The sequence below is a fragment of the Adiantum capillus-veneris genome, chromosome 5 (assembly GCF_014529385.1).
Source record: "Adiantum capillus-veneris isolate H3 chromosome 5, ASM1452938v2, whole genome shotgun sequence".
Lineage (NCBI taxonomy): Eukaryota > Viridiplantae > Streptophyta > Polypodiopsida > Polypodiales > Pteridaceae > Adiantum > Adiantum capillus-veneris.
The window spans coordinates 97,200,657-97,223,002 of NC_140935.1; the positions used below are offsets into that span (position 1 = coordinate 97,200,657).

General features: G+C 40.7%; 1 pseudogene; it reads right to left on the bottom strand.

Annotated features, from left to right (window-relative positions):
- Positions 1 to 253: 253 nt before the first annotated feature.
- LOC147457785 (putative linoleate 9S-lipoxygenase 7) overlaps positions 254 to 22,346 on the bottom strand; it is a 29,640-nt pseudogene continuing 7,547 nt past the window's right edge.

A 22,346-nucleotide genomic window follows, 5' to 3' on the forward strand; every position in this document is an offset into this window, starting at 1 on the left:
TGTCCTTTAGTGTTATAATCACATACTGTGCATGATCTATCTCTTGCGTGGTTCTCGACTTCAATACTTGAGTGAAAATAGTCGCAACCTCATGGTTTGGAGAACCATGGCGGTCTCTTTGAGAGGAAGTGGAAATGCTGATAATAGAGGCAAGCTGGTTCCTCCACTTGCCTTTGGATGATATCAAAAAATGTGGCAGCAACAATATCTTTGGTAAAAGTACCTGCTATCTTTCTATCTCTTGCTCCCATAGTCATCCTTCTGTTGGCAACTTGAGTGCCTTGGCCACTATTTCTTTAGTGATCACCACTTTAACTTTTTGCCCTTGTTGATCAGTGATTTGGGCCGACCCATGTTCCTTGATTGAAGATAGCAATTCATATGCTTTTTGGAAGTCCACTCCGCATGGTTCTTGGTCATAGAAATCTCTTAGCCCAAGTCTTCTGTTGGCTTCCTCAGTGTCTGGCTTTGCCGCTACATCATGTACCTCCTTCGATAGCATTTGCAATCCTACCTGGTGTCCTTCTTTGCTCTTCAATCTGCCAGTGAAAACCATTGTGTTTTTTTCTTCGAGTTGTTCTTTAGACAAGTAAGTTGCCTTTGCTATCTTCACTAAGCTTGGATCTAGTTGGTGTGGTGGAAACTCTTGCAGCTTTTCTTTCACGGACACCCTTTTCTTTGCATTCTCGGCCGCTTGCATTGCTCCTGTTTAAGTGAATGCAGTGTCAACGTGAGAAAATTCTACGAATTCCGCTTTGAAATGTCCTGATTCTGAATTGTTGACAAATGATGTTCATTTTGCTTCAAATCAATTTTGGAGCATGCATAGACGCATAAAAACACGTACACATCAAAATCATACAGTTCAGGAAAAAATTACAACAAAAGTAAATAGACATGAGTATTTAGAGCTGGGAAATTTTCCAACTTTTTTCATTTTTGACATCATAGGCTTGAAATATATGGCATTTAGGTACTTTGAGTGAAGTGTGGGCTCATTTGAGTGCACTGGGTGAAAATGATGCCAAATTTAGGCTCTAAAACAATAGATATAAAGAGATTTTGAGTTTTTGAGAACCAAACTTGCTCAAACTTGATTAGTGGACTTGGGACATCATGTTCTTTGGTCGCATAAGGTCAAAGTTGCAAATTGCACCCATTTTGGAAAAAAAGTAAATAATCATGATTATTAACTTTTTCATGTACATTTTTTTGTTACAACTTGGTTCTAGGTATGATGTAGAGTCTCTCTGTGAGATATGGGGTGATTTGGATCAAAAAATGTGACAGTTAACTCAAAAATTGGATTGAAAAGACTTTGGTGCGTTTTTTGACAAATACAGAGTATTACTTGATCATTTTGGCTCATACTTGACATGTGGCATGTAATAAATGTGTACAAGTGATAGGTGAAGTGAAGAGATCAATTCCAAGCCAATCAAGCACAAAAGTAAATAGTCGCGATTATTTACAACAGTCACTTTTTTTTGCAAGAATTGACAATTTGATGAGCTAAACATATTTAATACATCTAAAGCAAGTCCTAAAACAAATTTGGTAAAGTTTGGTCATGTCAGCATCACTTCATGCTCCTATTAACTCTCAAATCATCAATTTTTGTGACTAGATGGCCTGTAGAGTTGGTTAGTCACTTTTGAAGGTATGGACTTGCCCGCTACATAGTCCTGACGCTACCCATTCAGTTTTGGCCCATTTGGAGTCAGTTTAACTGCATATGTCAAATTTGATGCTTTGTAGCCTTCAAGCTACTTTTTGTTGTTTGAGAGATTGCCTTGACTATTTCCATGAAACCATCTAGGTACATTGTGTATAGACCCAGTTTATATGTTTCCTTTGGAGGCAGAATCCAATTCTGGCATATGGTAAAAAACTAGATTATTTACTTGGGACCCTCTCGACCCCAATCAACTGGTCATCTGGTGATATAAAAGTGTTTTATTATATAGGGGCATGCTACAGTTCAAGTCTTGTCCAATTTGGTTGAGCAGACTAGCCGTTATGGTCAATTTTGTGTTGTAGGACTTCGTGCAAAGCTGGATTTGTAGGGTCTTTTCCTGAGTCTAGACTTACTACAAGGACATATAGAACTGTCCATTGATAAGTTTAGAACTTACCCCCCATGTCTCGTGTGAGTCGGTGTTGTAAATGGACGACTGTAGACTCCAAAAATTGCACGTGAAGAAGCTAGAAAGCTCTCTCCTCCAAGAGTGACCAGTGGAAATGAGGTGATTTTGGGCTACCTTGAATATCTATACTGGGACTCTGGATATCTATACTCAGACTTCCCAAACTATTTTCCCCCAAATTTCTCTGTTTGTCCTACTAGGCCGTGAAATCTACGCTAGACTCAAAAATTTATTCAATCATATTCTGTTAGCTCATTCTGCAAGATTTTGTGAAAGTACTCCTTGGTGGCGTAATTTAGGCTTTCCGCTTCCATCTGTCGATTTGATTGAATTTTTTTGTGCCTGTCCGCCTTGTCCTTCGGATCATTAGCGTATCTTCAGTTTCTCCATCTGAGCTCATTTGCTATTTATTATTAATTTTTGACATGTTTATTGAAAAAAATGAAATAATAAAATATGCTAAAAAAGAAAAGCAAAGAATCAATAATAAAGACAATCCATTGAGAAACACGGCTTTATTGTTTTTTGGTGGATTTCTTCATTTTTTAGTCCCAATATCAATAAAAATGATGAAAAACAAAAAAGGCCATTTTTTGATGATTTTATGATAGTATATACACTATTTACACTCATTGGGAATATGTTATCAATTATATTTCCCTCGATGATTTTGCAAGGGCATTATTAGGTAATTTTTTGCAAAAAATCACACGTTAACATCCAACTTTTTTCTTCCTCCTTAAACATTGCCCTTAATTACTTAGTTCCCTTCCACCCCTCCTAGATGGTGTACTCCAGGACGATTGTGTGCATGGTTTGAACAATTGTGTCTATGCATAGACTTGGTTGGCTCTATCATGCTTCAAAGATCAATGCAAATCAAACCATTATGCTATGTAAGATTTGGGTCTTGAGTAATTAACTCAAGGGTTTCTGAGGTTGAGGTTTCCTGTTGTTGTTTCCTAAAGAGAAAATCTTGTAGCTCGTGTGCTCTTTGCTTTATTGTACCATCAGGATGCTTCGGCATGCTGATTTCAATTGTCATTATCAATGATGATGGTTGTTGAGCTTAAACTCGCATTCGTATTTTGGTTTTTCTTTGATGAGTTGTTGTGGTTGAGTGTTTTGAGTCTTGACTCTCCATTGCTTCATCTATTGTACAATTAGCAGAGAAGATAAGTACTCCCTTTTCCTCCAAATCCATCTTGTGTTAGTTTCCCTATTCAAAGATGATCTTCTTTGTGTTTTTTACTTTGGAACTTTCTTTGGTACAATAGATGATGTTCTGGGCATTCAAATTTGACACAGCTTGTCCTTCAGTTGTGTTTTTGGTACCCAGATATGCCTGATTCCTTCTATGCTACTTGTAGCATTTGCTTGTCTATAGGATGGAGAATAGTGATTGCTTCATGGTTTGCTCTGCTAGTAATCTCTTTTCCATTTTTTCTTTGCTTCGTGAAACTACAACAATGAGTTATCCTCCTTTACATGATAGCTTGAGTTGATTGGTATCCCAATCTGGTCCTGCCTTATACGTTCGCATCCATGGATTCCAAGAATCATTGTTTCATTCATGTGTTTATCTAATAAGCATACAGACTGATGAGGGAATCAACATCCATGTACTACCCCATTTAAGTTGACTACTCCCAGTGTCGGTGTTGGGTTCTTGTTGCATCCTTTAATAGCCGATATTCCTAATGTCAAAGAGTGATCCGTTGCTTTCTTGTACGTGAAATAACTAACTACATTTACTCGAGCTCTTGTAAATGACCAATGCATTTGTGATATGATTGTTCAACTGTAATTTGATGCAAAGGTCCATTCCATCTAACCATTCATCATCTATTGACACTGTATCCTTCTGTAATTCCCATAGTCATTCATCTAGTTACAAAGTGTTGATGGGAATAGGTATTTGATGATTTTGGAGATTAGCTTTCCTTTTGAGTACTCGAAGCCGAGATTCCTCTTGTGCTTCATCAACGACTTGCTGTCGTTTTATCTTTCTTTGTTTTGTTGCATGCATCTTTTCTATCAATTCATTGGTTAGTGGAAAATTGTACTTCTTTAAACAGCATCCACTAATCCAATTAGCCATTAGTTGACCATCTAAAGTAGACAACTTAACTGCTCCACTTGGGGATACAACTTCAATGATAAATGGCCGGTTTTTGTTTTTCTTAAACTTGGGATTGTGTTGTTTAAGGGAGTAGACTAAAACTAAGGCCCCATTTTTGAAGATTTTTGTGACTAGATGGGAGTCAAAAAACTGTTTTTGTTTTTTCTTTTGTGCATAGAAGTGAGATACAACTCTTAGCCTTTGCTCATCAAGCTTTTATAAATATTCAAGACTCTCTAACAATTCATGTCCATTCCACTCAAGATCCTTAGCTACCCTTAGTGTCGGCAAAAGAAATTCTATCGACAGTATGACATCAAGGCCATAAACAAGGTTAAAGGGTGTAGCATTTAAAGATGTCTTGTGTCATAATAACTAATATCTAATTCTCTTGAATTATTTTCTCATGTTTAAGTGATCATTTAATATGGGGGAAGTACCAGGGAGACGAAGATAGATTATTGGTAAGGCTAGCAAATTGGTCACAGTAGGGATCCAACCGAGGACCATCTGTAGAAGAGCTATGTGTAAGCAATGGGCTTCAAAGAACTAAGGTTGAGCCCATTAAGACTTCCAAAATGCTAAGGTTCCAAAATTCAAACGTTAAGTCCAATGGTCATTGCTTAGGAAAATTGGATGCTTGGTAGTGTACACAAAGTCTTTAAAGACTCCTAAAGATGAGGGGGCGAGCCCTAAAGGTAGGGGAAGTGAGAGAGTGAGGTGAGAGAATACACACACACACACACACACACACAAAGGCTTACCTTTACACAAAGGGAAAAAGGGACACATGTTAGCTCCCTAGGCCAGTTGCCCCCAAGATGCATTCAATTCCTATTAGATGGTTATAGAGGTGGACCAATGAGAATTAAGCTAGAGTACATTTAGTTTAATTCATTTAAAATCACTTGATAAAAGAACCAATAGAAATTAAGCACTCTAGAAGACTATTGCCAAGGGGTCCAATGAGCTTTCAACAGCGCAATGGCTTGCCTGATTCCTATTGTCTAAAAGACTAAGGGGTCCAATGAAAGTTTAATTGCATTATTTAATTACCTAAATCTCTCACAAAAGGGGAAATGGAGACACATGTCACAAAGCTATCACTTATGCTTCTCAATTGTGATTGGCTAAGCTTTGCAGGGTCCAATGGGGTGCCCACATGAGTAAAATGCAAGAGGGGTCCACCAAGAGAGAGAGGGGGCTGATTTTGGCAAGGCATTATCACACACACACTCACACAATATCATGTGTGAAGCAAATAAGTCTCTCTCTCCTTCTCAAGGTCTAATGGAAAGCTCATCATCTACTCCAAGCTTGTGAGAAGGGAGGCCTACACCAACAACTCTTGGCTTTGTGATGCAAATCCAACTAAGAGCCAAGCTTCAATGCATGCTCATCTCCTCTACCATGCTAATTACTAAGCTATTCTAAGCTTTTATGAGTGATTATGTGAAGAGATATACTTCTTTCTCATAAGACTATTGCTTCTTCCTCTCAATCTACTCTCATACCCCGCTAGCTCTCACCATCTTCGAAGGTGTGTGAGGTCTTGGGTCTAAGACCGTGAGGGAATTGATGGTGTGTTTTATAAGTGTGTGCATGGTGCTTGAAGCTCCATCTTCATTGCACCATCAAGTTATTGAAGGAACACAAAGTATTGTATTGTAGAATGTCTCCCTTGATGGGGGAAACCTATAATACAAAGCCTTTTGGAGGGGGGACCGACTCCATGCAAATCTGGTCCTCAATTGTTGTCAATAGCTTCATTTCTCTCTCTTTTGAAGTATTGTTTATGCCTATCTAAGTAGGTGTTATGCTTTCTGTTCCTCTCTTCATCCAATCCCTCTTGCTATGCTCATTAGGAATCTATTCTAATGAAATGCTCACTATATTTATGCACCACACACAAGTTACTAGGACATTAAATGTTTCATTGGTATTAGAGCACAAGGTTTCTCTTTTCTTGGTCAAGAAGGGAGGTCCTCAAGCTAACTATAAATGGTTGGTATTATTAATTACAATTGAGTAAGTAGAATAGGGATTTTGTAGCCTTGAAGTGTTCCTGCTTCGTGCAGATATGGAGGCATCACCGTCGAGAGCTATGGTCTTAATAGTGTAGTCCTATGGGGCTACTCAGCTATTAGAAGCTTGATAGGAGCCGATACTATTTTGGTGTTGAAAGACCCTCTCTTCTATTCCTTGCAATTAATGATATTCAAGCCATGGGTACATGAGCTTGAGTGCTTTCTAAAGGGGTAAAGAGAAGTAGCAACTAGGGATTGAAGTGCCAAAGTACAACTAAAAAAATGTTTATACCTAAAAGTTGTTAGAATGGCTGACAATAGTAAAGAGAGGGAAATTAATGTTGATAGCTTTGATTTTACTAATGAGAAGGCTATCAATGATGCCCCATATGCTTGCTACCTACCTTGTTTATAGGCTTCAACAAGCCATGGGCAATCCATCCCTCCAAAGTGAAGTGCAACGGCAGCTTCGTGCTCATGGGATTCTCCAAACTCTCTCCAATTTGGAAAGAAGAAGAGGGTCCGTACGAAGGGCTCAAAAATTACTACTTGACAATGCATCTTCTTCCAATGAAGAACTCAAGAGCCCCCACCAAAAGCACGAGAAAGAAGTGAGTCTCTACCACCTCGATGGAGATGGCTTCACAAAGACGGTGGGAAAAACGCTCTACATACCTCCTAAATGGAGAAGACATTTGCAAACCTCTCCACACCATAATTCAAAGAGGGATGATAAAAAAACAAGATAAGAAAAAAGCAAGAAAGAGGTCACCCTCTTCTCCATATTCTTCATCCTCTTCCTTCCTCTTATGAAGAAAGTGATGGTTCAGATAAGGAGGAACAAGGCAAGAAAAAGGCGAGAAAGAGGTCACCCTTTTCTCCATCTTCCTCAAGCTCTGCATCTTTTGAAGAAAGCTATGGTGCAAATTTTGAACCACCAAAAAGAAGAGGCCATAGGAAATCCTATGCCGCGTGGAAGACGTCGTCCAAGATCAAGAAGTTCAAAGAGGGAGGAAAGAAAATATCTTTCCTTACCTGCAATTGCACCTTTGGTGCTACGGACAAAGTCTTGGCTTTCATCCAACAATTCAATGCGGAATTTGGATATGAGGGCTTCACGGAGTCCTCTAAGCTACACCATGTAGCTATGCATTTCCAAACGTCTGCCTGGCAATGTTGGTCTAGCCTATGGGCAAACGGTGAAGATCCACAAACATGAAAAGCTTTAAGAGATTCCATCATGAAACAGTTTTTGGCTAATGATGCCAAAGACAAAGTACTCACCGAATGGCAAAGCTTGAAGCTCTCTCCTTATGAATCTATTCACAAAGATGTAGACAAGTTTTGGGACTTACATCATTGTCTTAAAAAAGATGGATTCTGGAGGGCAAAAACAACAATTTTGTGCGGGATTAGCCAAAGATATGGGGAGTATGTCAACTCCCAAAGGCCACGCACCATATCTGCGGTCATACACCATATCATGGTGGCTTCACGAATCAATTTCCAAGGACCTGAACAATGAGCATAAGGGGAAGTAAAATGTCCAAAAGTCTCATAAAGACAACGCCAACAACAACAAAGCTTAGGAGAATGGATTTTATAAAGGCAAAAATAAACTCTATCCTAAAGAGATTGAGAGTTATCGTAAAGATAACTGCTATTTCAAGTGCAGGGAGCAAGGGCATGCTTATCATGCTTGCCCCCACAAGAATACACGAAACTAGCCTCCTAGAGTTACCTTGGTCAAAATCCAAGAAGAGGAAGCTCACCACAAAGGATCTCCTCTATGCCATGCTTGGGGAAAGGTAAGAGAACATGAAGCTTTTATTCTCTTTGACCATGTTTCTACTCACAATTTTATATCCATAGTGTTGGCCACCAAGCTAGGTATCCAAGCCCATGAGATGGGAGATGTCCTACCCGTCATTGGTGCTTTCAAGGGGCAAGAAGCTTCAATCACTCCCTTAATTGGGAAATTGAGGCTCCATCTTCAAAGCTATGTGGACAAAGAGGACTTCTTTATCTCTCCTTTCAAGCATGAGGATGTAATCCTAGGGGCACCATGGTTTCATCCCATGGCTGCCAATGGTAAATTCTATGAATGGAAAATCTATTTTAGGTTCAGGGAAAAAGATATGTAAATAGATACCACTAAGGAGTTGGGTAACACCATACCCATTGTACATATGCAAGATTTCACTAAGTCAATAAAGAGATCTATTTCCATATACATGAATTTTGTTAAAGATCCTCAAAATGAACCTAATGCTTTAGCAAAAGAAAATATAAATAATCACAAGGAATTAGAGTTATCCAATTTTCTCAAGGGCTTTCAAGGTGTTTTTATTGACGACATTGCTTGTGAACTACCTCCTAAACGAGGCAATGATGACCATGCAATTGAACTTCTTCCAGAAAGTTCACCACCTAATAAACCTCCTTATAGAGTTTCTCAAGCTCGACAAGAGGAGATTATGCGGCAAGTGCATAAGTTAGTAGAGAAGGGCATGGTTAGGCCTAGCTCATCTCCATTTTGTTCACCCGTGTTATTAGTGCAAAAGAAAGACGACACATATCGTATGTGTGCTGACTATAGAGCACTAAATACGATCACTATCAAAAATAAGTTTCCTGTTCCACGGGTAGGAGACCTATTTGATAAGTTGCAAGGGTCGACCTACTTCAGTAGGATTGACCTAAAAAGTGGCTACCATCAAATAAGGATAGTTGATCAAGACATTGTAAAGACCGCATTGCACACTACCTTTGGTCTTTACAAATACATTGTCATGACTTTTGGTTTGACCAATGGACCAGCCACATTTAACCGCTTGATGGAGAAGCTATCAGGCCTCACTGAACCTTTACTGGAGTGTTATTTGATGATATTATCATCTACTCTAATTCACTAGACGAACACAAGCAACACCTCCAAGTAATATTTCAAGTCTTACAAGAGAATAAACTTTATATTAATCGAAAGTGAGTTTTTCTTACAAGAGAGTCAGTATTTAGGTCACATTATCTCTCAAGATGGCATCCAAATGAATCCATCAAGGCTAGAGGTAATAAAAGGATGGCCTAATCCAAGGAATCTTCATGAACTAAGAAGCTTCATAGGTATGTGTGCATACTATAGACATTTCATAGAAAAGTTCTCACAAATCGCGGGACCATTACATTAGGTATACATGGTCGGCCAAGGAGAACAATCCTTTCGAAAAGCTTATCTCTCAAGCTATGCTTACACTACCGGATCTCTCAAAGCTAATTGAGGTCCAATGTGACGCTTGTGGTGATTTCCTTGGAGCTGTTTTTCTCTAAGAAGGGCACACCATAGCCTACAAAGGTCGACGGCTCCACCCTATTGAGCAAGTTATAGGCATATATGAGAAAGAACTCCTCGTAGTTCTACATGACTAAGACTCATGGAAATACTATTTATTGGGGACTCCTTTCATTCTACGGATGGATCACCAAAGCCTTAAGTACTTCATGATAGATCAAGCTCTCCAACAAACAAATGCGGTGGGAAAATTTCCTTTTGCAATTTCATTTTCATATTGCTCACATTGCTGGCAAGCATAATCAAGTAGCCGATGCATTCTCAAGACAACCGAGAGTGAATGTGGTTTCCATAGAAACTCACAATGATCTAACTTCTATGGTAGATGAGTACGCTATTGATCCCGATTTTAGAGATGTGATCTCAGCCCTTGCACTAGGGAAGAAAGAAGAACCATTTAACCTAAAAAATGGTTATCTTCTCTATGGTAATAGACTATATGCTACTAGCTCACTACGTGAGAAAGTAATGTATAAATCTCATGATCCTCCTTATGCAGGGCATAGAGGGATTCAGTCTATCTTGAAAGGGACTAAAACATATTTCTATTGGCCTGCCATGAAAGCCAACATACAAGAGTATGTTTCTAAATGTGTGGTATGCCAAAAGACAAAGTTTGATAGAGGGAAGAAACTTGGATTTCTTCAACCTTTGCCAATCCCTACCTCGCCATGGGAGAGCATATCCATGGATTTTATCTTTGGATTGCCCAAGTCTATCCATGGGAATACAGGAATGTGACGATAGTAGATAGGTTCAGCAAACAAGCTCATTTTATACCTGTCAAAAATACTATAAAAGCCCATCAAATGGCAACCCTCTTCATATCACAAATTTTCAAGTACCGTGGCTTGCCAATTTCTATAATGTTGGATAGAGATCCCAAATGACCGGTAATTTTTGGAAGGGTCTCTTTGAGAATTTAGGGACAGGGCTAAACTTCTCTTTGGCCTATCACTCACCCACAAACGGCTGGTCAAAGTGAAATATCTAGCCTAACAATTCTTGATCTTCTAAAAGCCTATGTAATGGAAGTAGATCAAAGGTCCCAATGAGAGAAGTACTTACCCTTGGCACTAGGTTGGTAACCTAACAGGACATAAAAGTGTCCTTTCAGGGTTTTGAAAAAAACCTCCAAAACCATAGTAGATCCACTCATTTTGTAAAATCCTTTCATGAGGTTATAGTTCAAGGCCTATTACACATGGAAAAAATAAGAGACTTGTAAAATTTCTCATCTTTTGGTCACACCAAGCCTCCAAAGTTGATGGACCAGTACATTTTCATCAAAACAGTCATTTCTTACGTTTTTTTGTATAAAAATAAGATTAGGGATTTTTGTAGGACTTGAGATAAATTCCCTAGTTAACTTCAATGGGTTGGTGATTAGAACATATGATTGCTTCTCACTCACTATTTTTTGTTTTGCCAAAAGAAATAGGTACAAAAAAGTTGAATTTTTACCATTCTGCAAACCTATCATCAAAGTTTCTATAGCCACGCTGAATACAAATGGTATATGCATGTTTTCTTAGTTCCCTATTGTCCTTTAGGTTCATAAGGAGACATGGAGCATTTCAAAAGAATAATACATCTCTTACCAAGGGGAATCTTGGGGACAAAGATGAAGTGCTAAATACAGCAAACATGAAAAAACTGGGTTCAACATTATGAGTTGTAGAATCCCATAGAAACTATTCAATATCTAGCCAAATTTGATCCTTATGACTAGATATGGTTACTACCTACAAAATGCATATAGTTGTCACAAGAAACTAGCAATATTGAAAGAGCTATACTTGATATACTAGAATGTTTCGTTTTCTTCTATAATAGAAAAAATCAACCATCGTTGTGTACTATGCAAAATAGGGTATTAGGTGCCCCAAAAATCAAGGAATATTAGCTTTATGTTACAATATGGGACATAGAAAATCAAAACTACATTTGGATATCATGAAAGCCATCATAAAAATCATAAAAGAGATAAAATTGGCTAAAAAACAGGATTTGACAATTTTTGTAATTTGGTCATAACTTACAACTTTAACATTTATTTCTCCCTAGAAGCATCAGGACATGTTGAGGACTACTAAAAATAGTTCTCTAGCATTATAGACCTCACAAACATGAATTCTAGAGTGGTATAGTTGCAAAAATTTGAAAAAAGACAAAAACAGGACCCGTTTTTTCACACAGTTTAGGCTGTGAAATGTTGTGCAAGGACAAGGTTAAAGATGGAATTGATATTCCAAAAAAATGTCAAGTTTTTTTCAGCTCATGAGAAAACTTTATACATAGATAGCACCTCAAAATCCATTTTGAAACTCTTGACATAATTCAAGGAAAATGGTCACTTAATAGGACATAAAAGTGTCCCATTACCAACCTAGTGTTAGTGGAGTATGCCTATAATAATAATGTACATACCTCCACGGGAAAAGCACCTTTCAAGGTAACTGAGGGAAGATAAAAATGTCCCTTGCTACTTAAGTTACACGGGAAGATCTTCACTGCAGATGAGTATAGTGGAGACCTACAAGAATCTTTCTAGAAGATTAAGGATGCTATCTCTATCTCACAACAAAGGCAAAAGGTTGCTGCTGATAAGCACAAAAGAGCCATGCCTTTAAAGAAAATAATTGGGTCTTGCTTTGCTCCAAACGGAAGGCGACGTGGTCCTGCATCCAAATAGAGAAAACAACATATTTCAAGTGATAAATCTACAAATTTGTATACCTGGAAACCATCTTTGCACATACTCCAAGCTGTACGCAATGAGAGAGAGAGAGAGAGAGATAGAGAGAGAGAGAGAGAGAGAGAGTCGGAGGGAGAGAGAGAGAGAGAAAGAGAGCGTACAGGCGCACCTCCTAGAGCGGAGTGCTACGCCGCCACGACGAGAGAGAAGAGGGGAGAGGAGAGTAGAAGACACAAGCACTGGGTGCAATCTCCCCCCATGCAAGAGTGAGCATTTTCCTCTTGCACATATTTATTTATAGATTTCTTGAATGCCCAAAAATATGTACAAACTATCCGGCCAGACATAAATGACCAAAGCTCATAAAGAGCACTTGAATAATCAAATATACATAGAATGTAATATCCTTCTGCATTTTGGTATTGTTAAAAAATCGTGAATTTGTAGTTTGTTGTTGTGCTGCCTAGATGGGAAAATATGCACCAGATAAGCATTACACACTGCCTAAATCGGCAAATCTGTGTGCATGTGACCAATGGACTAGACAAGACATAAAGGAGAGAAAATATTTACTATGTATTTGACACCACTCTGTAGTATGACAAAGTACTTAAAATTTGTTGTTCAGTATCCCAAAGCACCTTAGGTCACACGAGTAGATGTATAGCTTATTGAATAATCATCTCAACAAAAATTCCTTTCAAGACAATTAGAAGCCATGACCTTAGCAGTGTGTTAGTAGTCAGCCTAGAACACAATGAAAAGAAATGAAATATGAAAAGAGAAATGATGTATGTGATGTACACACCAGTGTGTGTGGCAAGCGTGAGACTCTTGCAGCAGTTTAAGTAATGTGTTTAGCAACATAACACTCATACTACTTGAAATCATGTTCTTGTAAACACTATTTGTTATACCATCATTTGTTTCTCAATACATACTTGAAATCATAAGGTTAACGATCAAATTTATCTTTAAAATTGTTAAGAATGATTGTACGTGTGAAATTTACGTACGCATAAGTAGAGTATATGAAAATGTCCTCCATGCACCCTTCTAGGTAATTAAAGAGAGAAGTTTTAATGCCTTGTCAGAATACGTAGCCCATGTGCCAAGTGAGAGTGTCAGAGTGCCACAAAATAACCACACAAAATTTCAATATTGTAGTGTGAGGAGAGATTTCACAATAATCAATCATACTATCTACTTTAAAAATAAAGTAAAATTATTCAACAGCTTAGATATCTGGAAGCAACAAATGTTCATAAAACACTGAATACAACATGAATATATCCCAATGACTAAAAAAAATTGTGGATAAAGTGTCAGTATACTTGTGATAATTGAAAGAAAACATGGCCCATTTTTGAAATGGAGGTATGGTAAGTTCATGATTAAAATTGGGATGCAAGGTTGAGATTCATCAACGTGTGATAGTCATTCAAAATGGTAGGGTTCTTCCTAGTCTGAGCTAAGAGTGAGCTTAAGAAGAATATCAAAAGTATAACACCATGATCACTGACTACCTACCTCGATTGAAATCAAACAATAAAATGGGGTGGTTTGTGCAATTAGCACGAGGTATCTCACTTGGTTGAAGATACAAGGGCCTCCACTCTTCAAGGTTTACGAATTGTACGTATTTAGATAATTTAGACTATTTATATGACATAAAAATAAAGGACCTATCAACAATATGGAAGGATTCTTTGCCTTATTTTGGCCCAAGGAGTGCAAAAATTTAAACGTTTACTACCTATGGCTAGAAGAGAAACTAATAACAAATACATTATCCAAAAACCGGTAATGAGGAGATTATCACTGCCTAGCCAAAATTATATTACTTGGTTTGATACAGCTCAATATCGTGTTGTCTTCATGAGCCCAACCGTCCCAAAGTTTATGATTTAGCAACCCCATGGATACCTTGCAGCCAAGGAGTATCCACCTTCATAAAACATATGGTGATCACACGAGGTCTTGGATCGTAATTATCGTCTCTAATTTTAATGTGGTCGTGAATTTTCTAATTGGCTAATGATAGTCATGGAACCTACATTTAGACAGAAAGGCAACATTTTTTTTAAAAAAAATGTTTTCAAAAAAAAGTTTATGCTACTGATGGGGGCTTTTCACAAGCCAAGTTCCCATACCCCTCTTCTCTCGTCCCCACCCCATGAAAACCCCCTCTTAGGGAGGGAGTGATAAAAGGCATTGGAAAAAAGTAAGAAAAATATAAAGTATGATTATGTAAATATATAAGGAAGGTAAAATAGGCCACCTCATGCCTGCGGGGTAGCCCATCCCCACCTTGCCTCCTTTTTCTTCACTGTTGCCCCGCCGGGTGTCCCTTTTCCTCTCCTCCACTCAAAAGGTCAACCCCCTCTCTCTTCCCCTTGTCCTTTCTCCTTTCTCTCTCCCCTCAAGCTACCCCACCACTCACCAATAATGCATTATAACTCACCAATAATGCACCCTAACTCACATGCAACTTACCCTATCTTCCAAAATAGTATACCCCATCCCCTCTTTCTCTCTCCTATCATATCCCATGACCCAAATACCCCCCTCTCTCTCTAAAGGGCGCCATGTCTCTTTTCTTCTAGCTAAATAACCTCCCCCATACTCACACACACTCAGTTTCACTGAAAAAGGTGCCCGCAGACCCATCCCCACCCGGTGGTTACCTGATTTTTCTTGTGTTCACACACATCTGCACACAGATTCACCTCTGAACACACTCCCCTCTCTCCCCTCTTGTAATTACTTTATTCTCCATGTCACCTCTCACTTTTTTTCATCAACCCATCTCTCTCTCTTAGTCTCTCTCTCATGAGACTGCTGTTCTGGCACATATACACACAGCCAGACAAGTGGGGCCCACAGTCACATGGCCTATGTAGATAATGATTTCTTCATTTCTAAATTCTAGAATTCCTCCCCCCTCCTCCCCTATATAAAGAGGGGGTCACCATCACACTAAACACACACACCATCACCAAAGAGTACACTATGCACTGTGTGTGCCTAGTGCACACACACACACCCACACCATCACCATCACCGCAATCACCATGCTCGTCTTGAGCATGACCTCTACACCCTTGGGCTATGGAAGATGAAGGGAAACTAAATGAAGGATGATGGCCATAACCCTCGTGCGAGTCTTCGCCATCAACTCCCACCTATCCGCCATGTGCTCTACCACGCTCTCCCTTCTCATTCCCCTACCCTATGCTCCCCATTTCATCGCCTTATTCTCTAAATAAAGCTTGAGGTTTTGTGAGTATGTTTTCTTGCAATGTTTTTCCCATGTGATGTGTGCGGAATCGCCACCTAGTCTTGTGTTTGGAGTGAGCTTGTGTATGTGTGAAGGGTGTGCGGATTCGCCATCCTTTTGTGGTGCCTAAGTACTAAGCCGCTATACCCCCTCCCTCACTCTCTCTCTCTCTCTCTCTCTCTCTCTCACTTGATCTCATTCCCTTTCCTCTTCATCATTACTCCCAAGCATCCATCTCTCTTGGATGAAAACTTTGGTATGGTGGTGTGTTGTTTGCGTCCTAGCCGTTGAAGGTAGGTGGTGCCCCCTGTTTGCTTTACCATGACAGGCTCGAGGCGCGCCATTCGGTCCCCGGTGTTTTAGAGGCCGTCGGGGTTCGGGGTTCGCTTTGCTCCCGTCATTTGGTGCCCCCACTGAGGATCTTTTCATGAAACCCTTCAGTTGGATGAATGGATAGCAGGATTTGCTAATTGGACTACAGAAGAAGAAGAGCTCCAAGCACAACTAGAGGAACTCCGCATCTCCATCGAAGCTCGAGTGCCAGGCGTAACCGTAATCGATTTGCAATGGGAGAGTCAACCAACATGCCAAACCCAGTGGATATACATAGGACAAGTGCCAAGAAGAAGAAGGAGAAGGTCGAAACCATGTCCGCAACCTACAACCAACCCACAACAACAAAATGGAAGGAGCTCTACACAATAGAGAGTCAACACTATTCTACTTTGAGAATCGGGTAACTCAAGTCACCGAGGTAATTATCATAGTCACTTTTCAAGTCGCACATGATGCTGCAACACAGATAACAGAAGCATTGGCTCACACTCTCACTAGAGAAACTAGGGATCTACTGAGTTTATTTCAGGAAAGAACACCACACTCTCCCACAAGCTTGGACAGTGACTAAGCACCTCTAAGCTTCACATGAATCAGTACAACTTACCTCAAGACAGATCACACATACCAACACGTGTACGCTCAATCAAGGTAATACTGGATTTGAAGGCTCACTACCAGCACGTCATTGACACCATGCTGGGTGGGGAGCGATTTTTTGAGGTTCTCGCATCATATCAACCATTTGTCCTACCTTTGGTACAAGGCAATGTACCGTTTGAAGTTTTAATCTATGTCCTAGTATAAGAGCGTATACACGCCTCCTTGTAAAGAAGAAAAAAACTTTTGCAAGTTAAGCAGTTTGTCTTTCTAGCTCTCTCTCAGTAATCATGGCAAGTGTAGCATTTCCAACATTTAAAGGAAAGAAGGGGGAGGATTTGGTAACAGACTTCCTAGATGACTTTGAAGTAGCATGTGTAGTCAGCAACAAAGATACGGATGAATCCCGGGTTAGAATCTTTAAGCATCTTATGAAGCTAGAAGCTAGATCATGGTACAATGCACTTCCACAAGCAACCAAGGATGATTGGGAACCCTTAAAAACCGCTTTTAAGAGGTGCTTTGGGGGAGGTACCACTTCAGAAAAGTTGTGGGACAAGTTGAGAGACTTGAAGCAGGAGGGTCTTGTAGAATATGCCACGTATGAGTCAAAATTTGTGGATTTGTGGGAACGGTGGGTTGAGTCACTGGCAAGGGGGGAAACCGCACTCGATTTCCTAAAAAAAAATCGGTTCACGCATGGCTTATGGCCGCTTTTCAAGGAGAAGGTGAAAGGTAGATTCCCGGCTACGTACAAGTTAGCCGTTGAGATTGCTCGCCTTAAGGAAAAGAAGCTGCGAATGAAATCCAAAGAAACCGAGTCAACAGAAGAAGGAACATCGCGTCGACCAGCAACTACGACAACCACCATACCACCACCACCGGCTCTTGGGGTAAGAGATGACCAACAAGATATGTTGGCCCATATTACTGACCAGTTGCAGAATTTGTCTATCCACTTAATACAGCAAGGGAGAAGTCAAGAAAGAGATCAAGACCCTAGAAGAGCACGATGACAAAACAGGGAGTATCATTGCTACAACTGCGGAGAAGACGGTCACGGTATGTACTACTATCCCAAACCACGACAAGACTATAATAGAGGAGGTAGGAGGAACCAATTGTCACCCCCTAGAGAAAGAACACCCCCACCCCGAGCACCACCCCCACCAACACAAATTCTACGTCCACCCCAGACACCACTACAAGCATCCATCCCACCTCTTCCACCAGCCCCACCACCTGATCGCCCTGTAAACATCATAAGGCTAGAAGAGAAAGGAAAAGCCGTAGTAGTGGATCCACCCAGAGAAAAGGAGAGGGACAAGGGTAAGGAGAAGGAAACCTTTTTAGAACCACTTGAAGCCATGACTGTGAAAAGATCTAGGAGGGAGAAAGCTACACAATCAGATGATGAGAGAAGCATGAGAGGAGAAACTAGCAAGAGGCCATCCAGGCCACGACGGAAATTGGGCATCACCGACTTCCAGTTAGGGGAAAGTTCAAAGCCCTATGATCTAACACTGGATGTGGAAGAGCAAGGACCGAAGATTACATGGCCACAGCTGCTACTTCTTGTACCTAAAGTAAGGCGACAATGGTCTAAAATGGTAAGTACAAGACGCTCCAAAACAAAGGTAGCCGGAGCAATTTCGGGATGCAACATGGATGACATCCTTCCAATTGTCGACGTAAACATAAAAGGAAAGAGGGTTGGAAACACCTACATTGATGGAGGTGCACAAATCTATGTAATGAGTGAAGCTATGATGCTTCGATTAGGGCTCAAGGTTGACAGGCCTTCACCATGCAAGGCAAAGATGGAAAACAACGCAAAAGTAAAGTGTGTAGGTGTGGGAAGTGCCGTGAAAATCAAATCTTTCAACACTGAGGTAGAGGTAGATGTTTTTGTGATGCCTACTAAGGGGGAGGGCTATCCACTAATTTTGGGAAGGCCATGGTTGATGGCCATGAAGGCAAAACATGACTGGGGTACTGGCCTTCTACGCATGACCGGTAAGAAAGGGGAGACAATCTACTACGACATGAGGATTGGCAAGCAGAAGCAAATGAATCTGGAAATATCGGCAGATGAAACCACTAGCGAATCTTCCAGTTCTGAGGAGGAGACCACATCCACCGAACGAAAGTGACAGTTCCATTGATGTGATGGGTATCATTATGAAGGATCCACAAAGGGTAAGCACAACTGGTGATCCATCACCAAAAGGGCAACCCAATGAAGAGGAGAGCAAATAACCTGGCCTAGGAGGAAGTAGGTTGAAGGGTATGTTGTCTATGGAATTAACACTTGAGGAGAAAGATAGTTTTTTGCAAATGTTGATGGGATTTCCTAACCTGTTCATTGAAAACTATGAAAGAATCAGAGGCATTACAGTGGTGGAACATCATATTAAGCTGAAGGAAGGGGTAAAACCAGTTGTGCAAAAGCTACGATGACTGGGGGTCATACAAGAAAAGGCACTCTTGGCCGAGGTAAGGAAACTGCTGGAGGCGGGATTCATCTATCCTGTAGAAAACTCAGAATGGGTGTCACCGGTAGTGGTGACGCCTAAAAAGAATGGTAAGTGGAGGGTCTGTGTTGACTACAAACCACTAAATGCAGCTACAAAGAGAGACCACTTTCCTCTCCCTTTCTTGGATGACATTCTGAATGAAGTAGCGGGTTTTGAATGCTATACCGTCTGTGATGGTTATTCTGGATACTTTCAAATACGCATAGCCTTGGAAGATCAGCTAAAAACCACTTTTATCACGCCATGGGGTTGTTTTGCATACAGGGTTATACCATTTGGTCTCACAAATGCACCTGCCACATTCCAAAGATATGTCACATATGTTTTTCAACCATTCTTTGGAACATCCATAAGAGTGTTCATTGATGATTTTTGTATATATAGCTCCCGTATTTCACATTTAGAAAAGGTAACTGAAGGTTTGGCCAGGTTACAGAGCCTAGGTGGGCAATTAAATGTGGATAAATGCCACATTGGGGAGAGTAAAGTCATTCTACTAGGCCATGAAATTTCAGCAAAAGGTATCAACGCCGACCCAAGTAAGGTGTCCGCACTCATAGCCTTACCTTCACCAACGACCGCACGTCAACTGGTCTCTTTTCTACAGAAGGTGAGGTACTTAAGTAGATTCATACATCTACTATCACAACTTGTTCTACCACTGCAACAACTCACTCAAAGATCAACTTTCACTTGGGACGAGGAAAGCGAACATCACTACAACAAGGTAAAGGAGGTCTTAGCCACTCTGCCAACTATCTCACCACCTAAGTGGGATGAAAAATTCTACGTCACCTCAAGTGTTGGTGATGACTCATTGGGGGCTGTGCTACTCCAAAAGGATACAACGACATCTTTCATGAGGCCAATCTACTTCTCTAGTCGAATGATGACAGCAGGAGAGAAAGGTTTCACCCATGTGGAACACTTAGTCCTAGCTCTTAGATTTGCAACTACAAAGTTAAGGTCATATTTGCTGCCTAAGCAATTTGTGATTCTAACCACGGATGAAATATTTCCCTATGTTGTACAACACATGGATGTGTCTGCTAGAATTACTAAATGGCTAGTTCGTCTGCAAGAGTTTGACTACACGGTACAGGTAGAAAGCACGACAAGGGCAACTTTGGGGGGACTCATGACCTACCAAGTCTTTGAAAGAAAGGAGAAGCAATCTAAGGAAGGAGAAGTCCGATTACCTTCAGTACCATCGATGGTAGAAGGAGCATACTCTCTCTACTTTGATGGAGCCTACAAGCGAGCGTCCGACAAAGCAGGTGCAGGCATAGTGGCCTTTGATGACAAAGGGACAAAGGTATTTTCGTTGGGCCAATTGTTAGATTCACATTCTAACAATGAAGCTGAGTATGCAGCACTAACCAAGGGTCTACAATGGTGCGTCTCACAAGGTGTACAACGCCTTAATGTATTTGGGGATGCTCTACTTTTGGTAAGGCAAGTAAATGGAGCATGGACATGCAAGAATCCTAGTTTAAGGACTCACATAAGTGGTGTAAAAACCTTGTTGGGTAAGTTTGAAGAAGTTCAAATACACCATATCCCAAGGGCTCAAAACCAAGAAGCAGATGCCCTAGCAAGTGAAAGACTACAGGAAGTGGTGGGTGGAGCAATAAAACTAAAGCTCCCTCTATTTCAAGGCAGTGATGCCTTGCCTGACATCATGCATTTTTTGGAAACAGGGGAATGCCCATCAGATTTAACAAAGGGACAGAAGCAATGGCTGATGCGGAAGGCCACAAGGTATCGACTCATCAATGACGGTTTGTATTGTAAGGGTAAGGACCAAATACTCAGGAAGGTCCCTCTCTCTCAGGAAATCACGGGAGTAATTGCTAGCTATCACGACGGGGTTTGTGGTGGTCACTTTGCCCTAGACATAACAAGTAGGAAAATCTTGCAAGCAGGCTTCATATGGCCTAGCCTCAACCGTGATGTACACCACTGGTGCACTAGATCACTTATGCCTGAACCACAGACACCTATTCTCTCATATGGCCCATTTGAAAAATGGGGTATCGACGCCATTGGGCCATTACCTAGGGCCAACTCAGGAAAATTCTACATTATCGTGGGGGTTGACTACATGACTAGATGGGCAGAGGCTACAGCCGCCACTAGAATCACAGCGGTAGAGGTAGCTAAATTTATCTACGAGCACATATGCTGTAGGTTTGGCACACCTTTAGAGATCATCTCTGATAGAGGGCCAGGTTTCAGAGCAGACTTGGTAGGAGAATTAATGCAGAAACTGGGCATTACAAGGAGGCACTCTTCACCATATTACTCTCAATGTAATGGCCTAGTTAAAAAGGTAAATGGAGTGGTTTCTAAAATTATTACCAAGCAGGTAAACAATCATCCTGGAGACTGGGATAAGTATCTACTACCAGCTTTATGGGCCTACAGAACTTCATTTCGTACATCCTTGGGATTCACACCATATCATCTAGTATTTGGTAAGGAAGCAATCTTGCCCATTGAAGTGCAACTATAAAGTCTCAGAGTAATGGCAAGCCAGCTTCAACAGCCCAACATGCATTTGAGAGATCACATCATCAACTTGGAAAGATTGCAGCTGGACAGAGAAGAAGCAATAAATTATTATGCAGCACAAGCAGAGCATAGACGGCTTAGCTTTAACGAGCATCTCCGGAAAAAAGAATTGAAGAAAGGAATGTTGGTGCTCCGCTATGACAATCGCTTCGACACGCGCAAGGATAAGAAACTCCTGCTCCGATGGGAAGGCCCTTTCATCATCAGGAAAAAGTATGCCAATGGAAGCTACCAGCCTATGGAGGCTGATGGAAAACTTCATAAAACCAGGGTAAATGGTTGGCGACTAAAAACTTATTTTCTTCGATTTGACTAGGCTCCACCAATTGACATTCCAGATGAGGACACACCATCAGCCGCCACCTCCGAGGATAATGATCAAATAGATGAGCTAGAGACATGAATGCCTCTAGCCAAAAGGGGAGGGCTAATGATGGGGGATTTTCACAAGCCAAGCTCCCATACCCCTCTTCTCTCGTCCCCACCCCATGAAAACCCCCTCTTAGGGAGGGAGTGATAAAAGGCATTGGAAAAAAGTAAGAAAAAAATAAAGTATGATTATGTAAATATATAAGAAAGTTAAAATAGGCCACCTCATGCCTGCGGGGTAGCCCATCCCCACCTTGCCTCCTTTTTCTTCACTGTTGCCCCGCCGGGTGTCCCTTTTCCTCTCGTC